Source organism: Triticum aestivum, chromosome 4B (genome assembly GCF_018294505.1).
Source record: "Triticum aestivum cultivar Chinese Spring chromosome 4B, IWGSC CS RefSeq v2.1, whole genome shotgun sequence".
Lineage (NCBI taxonomy): Eukaryota > Viridiplantae > Streptophyta > Magnoliopsida > Poales > Poaceae > Triticum > Triticum aestivum.
The window spans coordinates 624,879,198-624,895,592 of record NC_057804.1 but is presented as its reverse complement, the minus strand read 5'-3'; the positions used below and the strand labels follow the sequence as shown (position 1 = coordinate 624,895,592).

Below are 16,395 nucleotides of genomic sequence, written 5' to 3'. Positions count from 1 at the left end.
GCCCGCAGCGCCGCAGCGGCGCAACCTGATGCGGTGATGCCGCAGAAGGGGACAAGCTGGCCGGCTGGGTAGTCACGACGGCAAGTGGCGGTGGGCCGCGTCGGCGGGCAGGGACGCAGGTCACGCAGCCACCTGACGCCTAGGGTTCGTCCAAGCCGAGGGAACGGGCGGCCAGTTGGTTCGCGTTCGTCCAAGTTGACGCACAGGCAGGCAGAGGCAGGCAAACAACGAACGAGATGGGCCTCACGCCCCAGGCCGCCTTCATTTTGCTACGGTGTGCGAAGGGGAGCGGGCCTGTCTCCGCCTGTGATCATAGAGCAATATTTTCAGATTTTTACCTTTGCGACATTTAATCGAGCACGTTGTTGGAGGCGGTGGCAGCGGGCGTCGCCGCGTCTTCCTTCATGGCCGCTGGCAGCAGCAGCGGAGGTGAAGGAGTTCGACAGCCGGATGCAGTTGCCACGGTCGCCAGCGGCAGCGAATCAGCTGAAGAAGTCATGGTCGACTTCGCCTTTTTGGCGATCAACGCATGTGTGGACAAGTCAGTCAACTACCAATTCAGCGCATCGTATAAGAAATCGTACATTGGACCGTACCGTATGTGAACCCCTGAGACAAGTTTAGTGATCGTATTTCGGGTATTTCTAACTACGACAACTAAACTGGCCAACCCGACCAGTATGAATACCCCTAGTGAATTTTTCTCTTAAGGATATACAAACACAAAATGTGTGACCCTTGATGAAGTTTGCTTACAGGTTTTTACACTCCTCAAACCTACCTTGGAAACACCAGATAATGTGGTGCTCTCCCTACCAAACTGCCCAGGTGAAAATGGATCCTTCATGGCCAGGATGGTCTTGGAACTCCTCTCAACGCTTGTGCAGATCGCCAACTGTACTTTTGGCAATGGCAAAGCAACGTGTTCTGGTTGGACAGATGGATCGTTTCTAAGCCTATCATGTACTCCCTTCATAAACTAATATAAGAGCGTTTAGATTACAGAGGGGTACTCTTTGTCACGAGGCAGGCATCTCCGACAACCTGCCGTCCCTTCTGGCAATGTAGTCTGCCGAGTTCTCTTTCTACCGAAACTCAGCAATTCGTGCATAAATGTTCGCTGAGTCCCAATAATAAGAACTCGGCAATTTTAATGACTGCCGACCCATGCTCAGCCGCCGAGCACAGAACTCGGCGAACACGTCGCCGAGTTGACTCTGGGCTCTGCCGAGTTCCTTGGAAACTCGGCAAAGCACGCGAATCCAGTAGTGTAGTATGTATGTTTAACCAATCTTTTCCCAAATAACAATCATTTTTGTAGCAACTTGTAATCTCACCCTAATTAGCACTGACAGTATGATGCTTTCGTCTCTCACTGGTTTTTATTTGTTCTTGACACATGTTTTACTGAAGAAGACAGGAGAGACCTTGCAACTCATCAGTCAGATCATACAATGCACATCAGAGCACACAGGCCCGACCTAGTCCAGGCTCAGGTTCAGAGCACGCCGGCTCAAGATCTACACCACCTGGTCGACCGCGAACGGATGAAACTTCGACACCCAAATCTGCATCTCACAAAGCAAACACATTGATAAATCATAATGAGATGGAAGGAAGCATTTGCAACAAAATCAAGCATAGTGCTTGCTTGCTGTACATTGTGTTCTTGCTGTCCACTAGAGCAAGTGGATAGAGTTTCAGTTTCAGAGTTGGTTGAGCTTGGTATCTCCTCATCTTCACTAACTAATCATCATCATTCTGTGAGCCTACCTTGAGCCTCTGGTTTTGCAATGCGGTAGGTAAAGGTAACTAAGATGACAGATCCCAGTTTTCAGAACAGCTATTTACTACTCCCTCCATCCGATAATATAAGAACGTTTTTTACACTAGTGTAGTGTCAAAAACGTTCTTATATTATGGGACAGAGGGAGTAAACTGAAGGTGTGACTGAATGATCAAATTGCAGAGCAACTGTTTTCAGAGTCCTAGGAAAGTAACCACCAGAGATTATGAGGGTATGAATTTACTCAACTGAAGTTACACATAAAGGAAGCCAGTTTTCAGAGCACTTAATTAATTGCTTTTGTCAATATTTCTTATCCCCTACCAAATCCATTCACGGGAGAATTTACCGACTCACGAATTTAAATGGATTGCAAGCGCAGAATACTTACTTACATCCTTGTACGACATGCTCTCCTTGAACAATTTGATGGAGGAGACAAGCAAAAGCTGTAGTTATCAGCCCTGGTGATTGGTGAAGATCTCCATCATCCGGCTTTGCTCTGCATCTATATGGTTTAGGGTATTCTGAGAAGAAACAAAAAAAAAGGAAAAATGTAGGCAAAGCAGAGCAGCACAATGCTCATCAACAGTTAATGTCTGGACATCGATGGAATATATACATATATCCTTCTCTACTTAATACTTCCTCCGTACAGAAATACTTGTCATCAAAATGAATAAAAGGGGATGTATCTAGATGTATTTTAGTTCTAGATACATTCCTTTTTGTCCATTTTAATGACAAGTATTTTCGGACGGAGGGAGTACCAAACTCAACATTACTTTGTAGGCCAAGGACACCATAAGTGTCACACTGAAATTATCGAGTGCTTACATCCAAGCATATACTATTCCTTCAGGGAAACCCCACCTACGTCCGTACGTACATAGGTCTGCCAGTGATTCTTGTTGCCAGCCCGAGAAGCTAACAACATGTCATTCATTTTACACCCCACAGTGTACCAAAATGACCCCATGCATGCTAAATCAGCCCTTCAAGTTCAGCCTCTACCGACTCTGCGATCCCACAATTATCACCATCAGTCAAGGACCAATTAATTACATCCGTCTCACCGACCAGGACAGATTTGCAGAACAAGGGTGCACGAACCACAGATCTCTTCGGCCAGGGGGGGTCCGAGAGTAGCTGCTGCTCCGGGAGAATGCACAACTCAGAGTAGATCCACGCTTTGATGTTGTCAATGGTCTGTATGCGCTTAAACGCATGTTCAATGACTTTCTTCCCAGTCGACGTCCTGACAGAGATGCGCATCCCACCTCTCAGCCACGTGAGGCCGCGAAACACAACATGAAGGGTAGACTCATCTTGCACGCCGTAGTCAGCCAATGTGCGCACATCCTCCAGCTGCTTCCCAGCAAAGATGAGACTCTGTCTGCCAGGGGGAACGCCGGTTTCAGCAGAAACCTTTACCTTCACACTGTATATGCTATCCTCTCTCTCAACCCCAATAGTCATGATCTTGTCAGTCAGTGTCCTGATAATGATGTGCATCCCACCCCTCTGACACTTGAGGGGGCACCAACACAAGAAAAAAGGTAGATTCATCTTGCACGCCATAGTCGGCCAAGGTGCGGCCGTCCTCCAGTTGCTTCCCAGCAAAGATGAGACGCTGTCTGCTTGGGAGAATGCTGGTTTCATCGAAAACCTTTGCCTTCACACTGTATATGCTATCTTCTCCCTAAACCTCAGTAGTCATGATCCTGTCGGTCAGTGTCCTGATAACGATATACTCCCTCCGTTCGGAATTACTTGTCGCAAAAATGGATGTATCTAGACGTATTTTAGTTCTAGGTACATCCATTTCCAAGACAAGTAGTTCCGAACGGAGGGAGTACATCCCACCTCTCTGACACCTGTAGCGAAGCATGCTATGAAGGGTAAATTCATTTTGCACGTTGTACTCAGCCAAGGTGCAGCCATCCTCCAGCTCATTCCCAGCAAAGACGAGATGTTGTCTGCCTAGGCAAATACCGGTTTCATCGAAAATCTTTGCCTTCACACTGTCTACGGTGTCTGCTTGCTCAACCTCAATAGACATGATCTTGTCAGTCAGTGTCTTCACAAAGATACGCATCTGGGGGGCAAGGTCAAGGGTGAGGGCGGACTCCTCCTTGATATTGTAGTCTTCCAAGGTGCAGCTGCTTACTGCCCAACATGAGTTTTTGCTGGCCTGCAGGGATGCCCTCCTTGTCTCGAATCTTATCCTTGATATCCAGATGGATCTTCAACGAACGCCCAGTGACACTACTATTTTAATGATAGGTGGTTACCCCGGCCCCGGCATCTGCAGTGATACCCAAAGACTTAGCTGTTTTTTCTCTCTCTCCTCTTTAGGGGGGTGGGGGAGGGGGTGTTATAATTATTAGATAAAAGGAATGGTCACTGTTACATTATGAAGGCATAGCATGTGTGTTCTTCAAAATAAGGGTTGTATTTTAGCGTGCCAAAATAAGGGTCATCTTAATTCACTTCGCATGATGCACCATTACCAATTCTATGCCAAAGCTTAATTTCTAGAGCATCATTTTCCACTACAGAAGTTAGTACTCCAATTAAGCGAACTTTACAACAACAAAAACAAAGCCTCTAGTCCCAAACAGGTTGGGGTAAGCTAGAGGTGAAACCCATAAGATCTCGTGACCAACTCATAGCTCCGGCACATGGATAGCAAGCTTCCACGCACCCCTGTCCATAGCGAGTTCTTTGGTGATACTCCAATCCTTCAGGTCTCTCTTAACGGACTCCTCCCATGTCAAATTCGGTCTAACCTAACCTCTCTTGACATTCTTCGCACACTTTAACCGTCCGCTATGCACTGGAGCTTCTGGAGGTCTGCGCTGAATATGCCCAAACCATCTCAGACGATGTTGGACAAGCTTTTTTTCAATTGGTGCTACCCCAACTCTATCTCATATATCATCATTCCGGACTCGATCCTTCCTCGTGTGGCCACACATCCATCTCAGCATACGCATCTCCGCCACACCTAACTGTTGAACATGTCGCCTTTTAGTCGGCCAACACTCAGCGCCATACAGCATTGCGGGTCGAATCGCCGTCCTGTAGAACTTGCCTTTTAGCTTTTGTGGCACTCCCTTGTCACTGAGAATGCCAGAAGCTTGGTGACACTTCATCCATCCGGCTTTAATTCGATGGTTCACATCTTCATCAATACCCCCATCCTCCTGCAGCATTGACCCCAAATATCGAAAGCTGTTCTTCTGAGGCACCACCTGCCCATCAAGGCTAACCTCCTCCTCCTCACACCTAGTAGTACTAAAACCACACATCATGTACTCAGTTTTAGTTCTACTAAGCTTAAACCCTCCAAGGTTTGTCTCCATAACTCTAACTTCCTATTTACCCCGTCCGACTATCGTCAATTAGCACCACATCATCCGCAAAGAGCATACACCATGGGATATCTCCTTGTATATCCCTTGTGACCTCATCCATCACCAAGGCAAAAAGATAAGGGCTCAAAGCTGACCCCTAATGCAATCCTATCTTAATCGGGAAGTCATCAGTATCGACATCACTTGTTCGAACACTTGTCACAACATTATCGTACATGTCCTTGATGAGGGTAATGTACTTTGTTGGGACTTTGTGTTTCTTCAAGGCCCACCACATGACATTCCACGGTATCTTATCATAGGCCTTCTCCAAGTCAATGAACACCATATGCAAGTCCTTCTTTTGCTCCCTGTATATCTCCATAAGTTGTCGAACCAAGAAAATGGCTTCCATCGTTGACCTCCCAGGCATGAAGCCAAACTGATTTTTGGTCACGCTTGTCATTCTTCTTAAGCGGTGCTCAATGACTCTCTCCCATAGCTTTATTGTATGTCTCATCAACTTAATTCCACAGTAATTAGTACAACTCTGAACATCCCCCTTGTTCTTAAAGATTGGTACTAATATACTCCGTCTCCATTCTTCTGGCATATTGTTTGCCTGAAAAATGAGGTTGAAAAGCTTGGTTAACCATACTATCGCTATGTCCCCGAGACCTTTCCACACCTCAATGGGGATACAATCAGGGCCCATCGCCTTGGCTCCTTTCATCCTTTTTAAAGCCTCCTTGACCTCAGACTCCTGGATTTGCCGCACAAAACGCATGCTGGTCTCATCAAAGGAGTCGTCCAGTTCAATGGTAGAACTCTCATTCTCCCCATTGAACAGCTTGTCGAAGTACTCCCGCCACCTATGTTTAATCTCCTCGTCCTTCGCGAGGAGTTGGTCTGCTCCGTCCTTGATGCATTTGACTTGGCCAATATCCCTCATCTTCCTCTCTCGGGTCTTGACCATCTTATAGATGTCCCTTTCACCTTCCTTCGTGCCTAACCGTTGGTAGAGGCCCTCATACGCCCTACCCCTTGCTTCACCGACAGCTCGCTTTGCGGCCTTCTTCGTCATCTTGTACTTCTCTATGTTGTCTGCACTCCTATCCAGGTAGAGGCGTCTAAAGCACTCTTTCTTCTCTTTAATCGCCTTCTGGACATCATCATTCCACCACCAGGTATCATTATCTTCGCTTCGCCTTCCCTTGGACACTCAAAACTCCTCCGAGGCCACCTTACGAATGCAAGTCGCCATCTTCATCCACACATTGTCTGCATCCCCTCCTTCCTCCCAAGGGCCCTCCTTAATGACCCTTTCCTTGAACGCCTGAGCTACCTCCCCCTTGAGCTTCCACCACTTCGTTCTAGCGACTTTGGCACGCCTATCCCGCTGGACACGAATACGAAAGCGGAAGTCAGCAACCACCAGCTTATGCTGAGGTACAACACTCTCTCCAGGTATCACCTTGCAATCTAGGCACGCACGCCTATCTTCTCTTCTCAAGAGGATGAAATCAATCTGGCTAGAGTGTTGGCCACTGCTAAAAGTCACCAGATGCGATTCTCTCTTTCTAAAGAGGGTGTTAGCTACAATCATGTCGTAGGCTAGAGCAAAGCTTAAGACATCTTCACCTTCCTGATTCCTGATGCCATAGCCAAAGCCCCCATGCACCCCTTCAAAACCTGTGTTGGATGTACCCACGTGGCCATTGAGGTCTCCTCCTATGAAGAGCTTCTCACCAATCGATACACTCCTAACCATGTCTTCCAGGCCTTCCCAGAACTCCCTCTTGGTGTTCTTAGTGTGGCCTACTTGCGGGACATACGCGTTGATAACATTGAGAACTAAGTCTCCAACAACCAGCTTGACTAGGATAATCCGATCCCCACGTCTCTTGACGTCTACCACTCCATAATTGAGGCTCTTGTTGATCAAGATGCCTACACCATTCCTGTTTGCAGTCATCCCGATGTACCACAGCTTGAAGCCGGTACCCTCCACCTCCTTCGCCTTCTGTCCCCTCCACTTGGTTTCTTGGACATAAAGGATATCAACACTTCTCCTCACCGCTGCATCGACTAGCTCCTGAAGCTTCCCTGTCAAGGACCCTACGTTCCAGCTACCTAAGCGAAACCTCCTAGGCTCGGCTAGCTTCCTTACCCTTCGCACTCGTCGAGTCAAATGCAAAGACCCTTGTTCATTTTCCACTACATCCGGGCGCCCATGTAGCGCTCCACTAAGGATGCGACGACCCGATCCTCGCTCACTTGCCACCGTATCCAGATCAAGATACGGCGTGCCACCAAGGGGGTGACGGCCCGGACCTTGCCCATTTGACACGGGTTCCGATGTGGCGCGTCGCTAAGAGGGTTACGCCTCAATGAAAATCTTTTGGGTTTCATCTCCATAAGAGTAGCCGAGTCTTCACATTGACTCACCAAGCCTATCACAACCCTCCTCCTTTACCCGGGCTTGAGACCGGCTATGTTGAGACAACATAGGCAGAGTTCTGATTAAGCGAACTTTCCGAAAGAAAAAATAAATTTATTATTTTGTAGCAACTTATAATTTTAAATTGAAGCAACCTAATGATCTCACCCAAATTAGAAGTTACTAACACGAGTGGTTTTATTTCGAACTGAAGCAACCTAATGATCTCACCCAAATCACGTTTAACCATATTTTTGATAACATCATAGACATACACATCCATTTTGTGACAACTGAACAAGAAGAGCAACCACTCATCCATTTTGTGAGCAGTCAGTCAGCGAGTGGACAGAGGTGGGTGCTGCAATGAACTGACTCAGGATATGAACATGATAGGAGATATCAGGACGCGTAACAGCAAGATATACAAGACTGCCAACAAGGTGACGATAGCGAGTGGGGTTAGGGAGAGGGTCACCATCAGATGCACGAAGGTGAACGTTGAGCTCCATAGGAGTCACAACTGTGCGCTCATCACCGAGAGCAGCGCGAGCAAGAAGATCCTGAATATATTTTTCTTGGGAGATGTAGAAGCCATCAGAGGTCGAGGAGATCTCAATCCCAAGAAAATAGCAAAGTGGACCAAGATCAGTCATGAGGAACTGGTCGCGAAGGCGAGCCTTAACAAAGGCTATGTAGTCAGAGTCGTCACCAGTGATGATCATGTCATCAACATAGAGAAGGAGCAGAGTCCGACCACGAGGAGACGTGTGAACAAACAATGCGGGATCATGATCACTAGGCAAGAAACCAGCGGCAGTTACCATAGAGGCGAAGCGCTCAAACCAGGCGTGAGGGGCCTGTTTAAGACCATAGAGGGAGCGGCGAAGGCGACAGACCATACCATCAAGAGCATAGTATCCCGGTGGTGGCTGCATATAAACCTCCTCACGCAACTCGCCATTAAGAAAAGCGTTCTGAACATCAAGTTGAGAGATAGACCAATGACGAACAGAAGCAACAACAAGAAGAGTGCGAACAGTGGTCATGTGGGCCACAGGAGCGAATGTCTCATCATAATCGCGTCCCTGCTCCTGCTGAAAACCACGGGCCACAAGGCGTGCTTTGTAGCGCTCAAGAGAACCATCAGAGCGAGTCTTAATCTTGTAGACCCACTTGCAGGTGATGGGACGGACACCGGAAGGAAGGGAAACCAGATCCCATGTGCTAGAGCGCTCAAGGGCAGCAAGCTCTTCGGCCATCACAAGCTGCCATTCAGGCTGAGTCATGGCAGTCCGATAGGAAGTGGGCTCAGCAATAACAGAGAGACCGTACCGATCAGGAGAGTAGCGATCAGGCGGGGGGTGAGGCTGAGCATGGAGGTTATGAACTGGGGGAGGCGTGGAAGGAGGTGCACCAGAGGTGGAAGGCGCATCAGGGGAAACATCCTCAGAACAAGGGTGACGAGTATAGTGAAGAGGAAATGGTGAGAGAGGGCGACGGACTGGAGATGATGGTGGAGAGTTGGAGGAGGAGGAGGGGAAAGATGGTGTCAGTGGTGAAGGAGAAGGAAGGAGAGGTGCAGGCGGAGGAGGAAAGACATGAGGAGGCACATAGCAGGGTGTATCAGGGAGAAGAAGAAAGGAAAGATCATCCACAGAGAAGCTCGAGGTAGAAGGACGTGGGTAGTAAGAGGGAGACTCGTCAAAGGTCACATCACGCGAGATGCGTAAACGACGACCAACAGGATCCCAGCAGCGATAGCCCTTGTGCTCATCACTGTAGCCAAGAAAAACACACTCAACCGACTGAGCAGTCAGTTTGGTGCGTTCTCGCGGGGCAAGAAGGACATAGCACACACATCCAAACATACGAAGAGCGGAGTAGTCAGGAGAGCGACCAGTGAGACACTCCATAGGAATACCATGTAACGCCCCGAGACCGATGCTTCAGAAGACTTCCAGCTATTCCGAGTTTTGCCATGTGTCTGTTGTGCTTGCTCTTTTATTTTTGCATTGCATCATGTCATCATGCCATTTAATTTTTAATACTCATCTAAATAAATTGCATAGATCTTTTGATCTATTTAAACCGAGGGAACTCACAGGGTGACTTCTCTTTATAACATATCCTCCAATATTAGGGAGCTATATTAAATATTCCACTATTTCGGAATCACCAAAACACACTTACAAAATAATTTCGTTCCTTTTCTGCTTCAAGTTTGGTCTCCAACCTTGCCAATATTTATTTCATCATTTTCCGGAGCTCCACCAAAAATTCGAACATTTTTGGACCTTCCCAAATCTCACTTCCATTCAAATCATTTGAATTTAAATCTTGCAATCTTGGCCATTCCTATTTTCTTGGATCAAGCTCACTTTGTGAGTTCGGGAAAATTAACCCCATGCTCAAATTCTTCCCCTTGCGCATTTTCTTTCCCTAACCCTCCTTTTCTTTTCTTCTCTCTTTTTGCTTTTCTGCTAAAGTAAATATAAGAGAGAGAGAAGAGAGAGGTAAGCCCAGCCAGGCCTCTGGCCATTTCCTCTCCACCTGGGCCGAACCAACCGGCCTCTCAGGCCCAGCCCCACCGACCGAACCCTAGCCCCCCTAGCACGACCCTCATCTCTCCCCTCGTCCTCCCTCCAGCGCCGCATCGCTCGCACCCATCGCCCGATCCCCACCTCTCTCGCTCGCAGTCCCGCTCGGTCCCCCTCGTCTCTTCCTCCCTCCACTCTCTGCCTCGCGTCGCCCTCCAGCGCCGCCCCGCCCGGATCCGTCGGGTCCTGCCATGGCCGCGCCTCGCCTGCTACTTCTCCGCGTCGACGACCTCCATCGCGCCTCCCTGCTTCGTCCGCCTGCGAGCACCACCACCTCCTCAGCGCCGCGGCCTCGCCCTTCCTCCTCCACCTCGCGCAACCTCCTGCCTCGTCCTCGTCCCGCGCCTCTCCACCTCCTCTGCCCCGAGCTCCAAGCGCCGCCCCATGACGCCCGAGGCCCCCCTGCTCCGGTGAAGCCTAGCTCTGCCGCCAACGAGGCCTACCATGGCCCCGCCTCTCCTTCACGCAGCTCTGCACGCCGCCCCGCCTCCAAGTTCGTCGCCACCGACAGCAACAACAACTACTGCACCCTCTCGTCGCCCGCGACCTCCTCCTCCTGGCTCTGCTCGGGTCTGCCGAGGCCCATCGCCTCCCGATCCGGCGACCTGCGCCCAGGTCGGCCCTCCTTCGCCCGGATCCCGCCGGACCAGCTTCCCGTGACCTCCTCTGCCTCCGATCCGGTCGCTCACCACCGCCTTTCCACGCTGCTCTAAGACACCAGGTCGGCCGCCCGCTCGCCCGTCGTTCTGCTTCGTTGGAGCAGAGAACCAGCGCCGCCCTTCATGCCCATCGCGCCGTGCTCGTTGCATGCCAAGTCAGTCCCGTGGATTTTGTCAAGAGTTCCACTTCGACCCGTGCACGCCTTGTGGATTCGCCGAGTACATCTACCGCCTTCTTCGGAATCACCAAGAACGCCAAGTACCCCTACGAACCGTGTACGACTACCGGCGCCGAAGTCCGCGAGTACCACTACGTTTGCGATGTACATCTACATCAAGACTGGACCGACAAGTACCGCGAGAACATTTGTACCTCTACCGTCGCCGTGGATCCGACAAGTACCCCTACAACAAGTGTACCTCTACCTCGTCTTCGGAATCGCTAAGAACGTCAAGTACCCCTTCGAGATGACGAGATCGGCAAGTTCGAATGACCCCAAGTACCTCTTCGAAACGACCGAGTACTATTACCATCGGATGCTTGAACGACTACTTCCTCTACTTCCGACGACGACCGCTCCGTGAACGACTACTTCCACTACGTACGCGTTCCGCCCCGAATGCACGCTTCAAGGTATAACCCCGAGACGACGACCGCGATGAGATGCCCTTGCATGTATGAGATGCACCGTTTGCACCGTGTTCGAATTGTCACTCGTTTTCCATGCCACTAACCCGTGGGAACCCGGTAGTCGGGAGCACCCCACCATCTCTAGCATGTTGCGCACATCCGCACGCCTCCTTTTGCACCGGTATCTCCATGAATTACCGGGACCGGAATGTTGCCGTGGCACCATTTTTGTTTCGCCGCCGTGGCACCCTTTTTGTTCCGCCATGGTGACCAAATGCTTCATAACATGCTCATGTCAACATTTTCATAAAATTGCATAAAACTTGTATATGTCATCCGCATCATGGTAACAACATTTAAAATGTTTAAACTTGTTGTTGCATTAAATTGCTACATGCATATGGGGATTTACCGGATTTGTTGTTTTTATATCCGGCCCCATTTAAATTGTTTAGATGGAATAGTTTATATTATGCTTCACCTCTTGCCATGTTAACCAACATTTAATATTGTTGAGTACATAAACAAGATCGAACTAAATAACTTGTTGTGGTGTTTCGTCAATATGCAACTCGTTGCATATTGAGCTCCACTTAATTTGTAGGATTGTTTGTGCACTTTCCCATGCCATGCATATTTAAACCGAACATGCATCATACTTGTTTGCGCATCATGCCATGTTTATGTGATGTTTGTTTACCATGGTTGTTTGCTTCTTTCCGGTTTGCTTCTCTTGTTAGCTTCGGTTTCGTCCCGGAGTTGTGAGGATTCGTTCGACTACGTCCATTTGTCTTCTTCATGGATTCGTTCTTCTTCCTTGCGGGATCTCAGGCAAGATGATCATACCCTCGAAATCACTACTATCTTTGCTATGCTAGTTTGCTCGCTCTTTTGCCATGCCAATGCTACGATGCCTACCATTTGCTTGTCAGCCTCCCAAATTGCCATGTCAAACCTCTAACCCACCATGTCCTAGCAAACCGTTGATTGGCTATGTTACCGCTTTGCTCAGCCCCTCTTATAGCGTTGTTAGTTGCAGGTGAAGATTGAAGTTTGTTCCTTGTTGGAACATGGAGATGTTGTTCCTTGTTGGAACATGTTTACTTGTTGGGATATCACAATATATCTTACTTAATTAATGCATCTATATACTCGGTAAAGGGTGGAAGGCTCGGCCTTATGCCTGGTGTTTTGTTCCACTCTTGCCGCCCTAGTTTCCGTCATATCGGTGTTATGTTCCCGGATTTTGCGTTCCTTACGCGGTTGGGCTATTATGGGAACCCCTTGACAGTTCGCCTTAAGTAAAGCTCTTCCAGCAATGCCCAACATTGGTTTTACCATTCGCCACCTAGCCTCTTTTTCCCTTGGGTTTCGCGGACTCAAGGGTCATCCTTATTTTACCCCCCCGGGCCAGTGCTCCTCTGAGTGTTGGTCCGAACTGAGCTGCCTGCGGGGCCACCTCGGGGAAACTTGAGGGTTGGTTTTACTCGTAGCTAGTCTCATCTGAGTGTGCCCTGAGAAAGAGATATGTGCAGCTCCTATCGGGATTTGTCGGCACATTCGGGCGGTGTTGCTGGTTTAGTTTTACCCTGTCGAAATGTCTTGTTGTACCGGGATACCGAGTCTGATCGGAATGTCTCGGGTGGAGGTCTATTCCTTCGTTGACCGTGAGAGCTTGTCATGGGCTAAGTTGGGACTCCCCTGCAGGGATTTGAACTTTCGAAAGCCGTGCCCGCGGTTATGGGCAGATGGGAATTTGTTAACGTCCGGTTGTAGAAAACCCGAAGTCGACCTTATTTAAAATACATCAACCGTGTGTGTAACCGTGATGGTCTCTTTCCGGCGAAGTCCGGGAAGTGAACACGGTGTTGGAGTTATGCTTGACGTAGGTTGCTATAGGATCACTTCTTGATCATACTTTTATCGACCGTGCTTTGCCTTCTCTTCTCGCTCTCATTTGCGTATGTTAGCCACCATATATGCTAGTCGCTTGCTGCAGCTCCACCTCATTACTCCATCCTTCCTATAAGCTTAAATAGTCTTGATCTCGCGGGTGCGAGATTGCTGAGTCCCCGTGGCTCCCAGATGCTTCCAAAAACCAGTTTGCAGGTGCCGATGAGTTTGTGCAGGTGACGCAACCAAGCTCAAGGAGGAGCTCGATGAAGATCTTGCCCTTTGTGTTGTTTCATTCTAGTTGATCAGTAGTGGAGCCCAGTTGGGGTCGATCGGGGACCTTTGTCGCATTTGGGGTTCTTCTTTTATTTTGGTTCCGTAGTCGGACCTTGATTGTATCTGGATGATGTAATGCTTTATTCATGTAATTGTGTGAAGTGGCGATTGTAAGCCAACTATGTATCTCTTTCCCTTATGTATTACATGGGTTGTGTGAAGATTACCTCACTTGCGACATTGCTTTCAATGCGGTTATGCCTCTAAGTCGTGCTTCGACACGTGGGAGATATAGCCGCATCGAGGGCGTTATATACCACCCTGCAGAGCAGTCGATGGTTGTATGTTGATGAGATAGGTGGATGCAGAAATAGCCTCAGCCCAAAAGTGGGGTTGGAGAGAAGCGGCAATCATCAGAGCATGAGCCGTTTCAAGTAAATGACGATGCTTACGTTCGGCAACGCCATTCTGAGCATGTGCACCAGGACATGCGCACTGGGCAAGAGTACCCTGTTCCGCAAGAAAACCACGCAACAGCTGGGAGATAAACTCACCAGCGGAGTCAACACGAAAAGTGCGAATGGGCGTGGAGAACTGGGTGTGAACCATGGCAGCAAAACGTTTGTATATAGAGAGAACCTCGCTACGAGATTTCATGAAGTAGAGCCAAGTGTAGCGAGAGAAATCATCAATAAACAAGATATAGTAGCGGTGACCACCTTTCGAATCAAAGGGAGCAGGACCCCATACATCATAATGAACTAAGTCAAAAGGACGTTGAGATACTGACTCACTGGTAGGATAAGGTAACTGGGTCTGTTTGCCAAGTCTGCAGCCATTACAATGTAAAGAAACATCTCCAGATACAGACCCTAATAGGCCCTGACGAACTAAAGAAGACAAGCGAGAGCTACATAGGTGACCAAGGCGATGATGCTACTGTTGGAAGGACGCAGACGAAGAGGCAGCAAGAGCATGGGAGCTGGCTGAAATGGTGGCAGCGGAAGGAACACAAAGCCAGTCAACCTCCCAAAGGCCCTCAGACTCACGGCGCCGGGAGCCAGCACCAACCAAAGCCTTGGTGCGACGATCCTGAATGGAGAAAGAGTCGGTATCAAGAATGACACAACAACCAGAATCAGTAAGTTGGGCAGCGGAAAAAAGGTTCATGGTGAGGCGAGGAACATGTGAAACACTAGAAACAGAAAAAGATGGAATGGAAAGAAGACCACGGCTAGCAACATGAAGAGGTGTGCCATCAGCGATAAGAACATTAACAGGCGAATCAAGCGGTCGGAGAGAAGACAACACGGAAGAATCAGAAGACATATGAAAAGAGGCTCCAGAATCCAGAACCCACGAAGATGTACCTGACTGTGTAGATGCCTGCGGTGGTGGAGTGGTGGCTGCAGTCACAGCAGCAGCGGAACCGGTCGACGAAGAGCCTGAGGAAGCTAAGAGACGCTTGAGCCTCATAATGTCCTGGTCAGTGAGTGACGGGGTCGAGGATGATCCAGGAGTCCCACTGGAAGAGGAGCGCCTCTGGTCACGCTTCTTCTCACGGCAATCAGACTCTGGGTGACCTGGTCGAGAGCAGTACCCACAGAAGGTGTTACGACGCGACCGGCCCCTCTCAGCATAAGAAGGACGACCCACCACCCCTGAAGGAGTAGGCAGGAGCGGTGGAGCTGTGAGGCGAGCAGGTGGCATAGGAGCTCGGGCGGCCAACAATGTTGGAACCACAAGTAACCCAGCAGAGGGGGTCTCTTCAGCACGAAGCTCAGCAAGTACCTCCGAGATAGGAACACGACCACGAGCAAGCAGGTGAGCACGGCGAGGCTCGAACTCAGAGCGAAGACGAGATAAGAACTCGTGAACCCGCTGAAACTCCAAATCGGATCGTGTAGTCTGACAGCAACGACAAGTTCCACAAACGACGGTCCGAAGAGAGTCGTCAAGCTGACGCCAGATGGCAGAGCACTGTGAATAAAACTCATCAATAGAGGAATCACCTTGCTGGAGTGCATGCTCCTGACGTACCACAGATAGGTAGAGAGCATCACTAGAGGGCTGATAGCGCTGGCAGAGATAAGACCACATCGCTGCAACTGTGCCAAGTTCCATGAACTCCGAGGCGAACTGAGGAAGGACACTTGCAGTAAGAACAGCAACAGCACGAGCATCATCATTGCACCACTGAGTGTAAGCAGACAGATCATCACGATAGGCAGAAAGGGCATCCGAATAGGCTGACATCTGCTGATCATAGGCATCAACTACAGTATCATCGAGAGCCTTGGCGGCATCGCGATCGGCCTGAGAAGCATCAGCAGCAAGAACCGGCGGTGCTGGCGGGGTAGGAGCCACAGGAGTAACATGACAAGGCGGACAGGGGACCTCGCCAGAGAGAACACCCCACAGAAGGAGACCGCGCATATGGATATGCATGAACCCCGCAAACTCGGCATAGTTGGTGCCATTGAAGATCACTGAGCACCAAGGAACAACGACATAGCCCGAAGAAGACAAGAGGAGCTCCTTTTTTTTGTCAACTGCTACAGTAGACTGCTACAGGGGACCCTGATCCAGATCGGGATCAGACTCGCGCTAGCCCGATCCAGCCCCGATGGAGGAAGCGAGGGGAAGGGCGAGCGTGGGAGGGGCCGGCCCTGGGCAGCACCGGCAGCAGCAGGCGGCCAGGCGCAGGGAGGTTGTGGCCGGGCGCGGGGAGGCGGGGGGAGGTGGCTGTCG

At 49.6% G+C, this 16,395-nt stretch overlaps 1 pseudogene; it reads right to left on the bottom strand.

Moving 5' to 3' along the window:
• Positions 1-349: 349 nt before the first annotated feature.
• LOC123090299 (uncharacterized) overlaps positions 350-16,395 on the bottom strand; it is a 41,061-nt pseudogene continuing 25,015 nt past the window's right edge.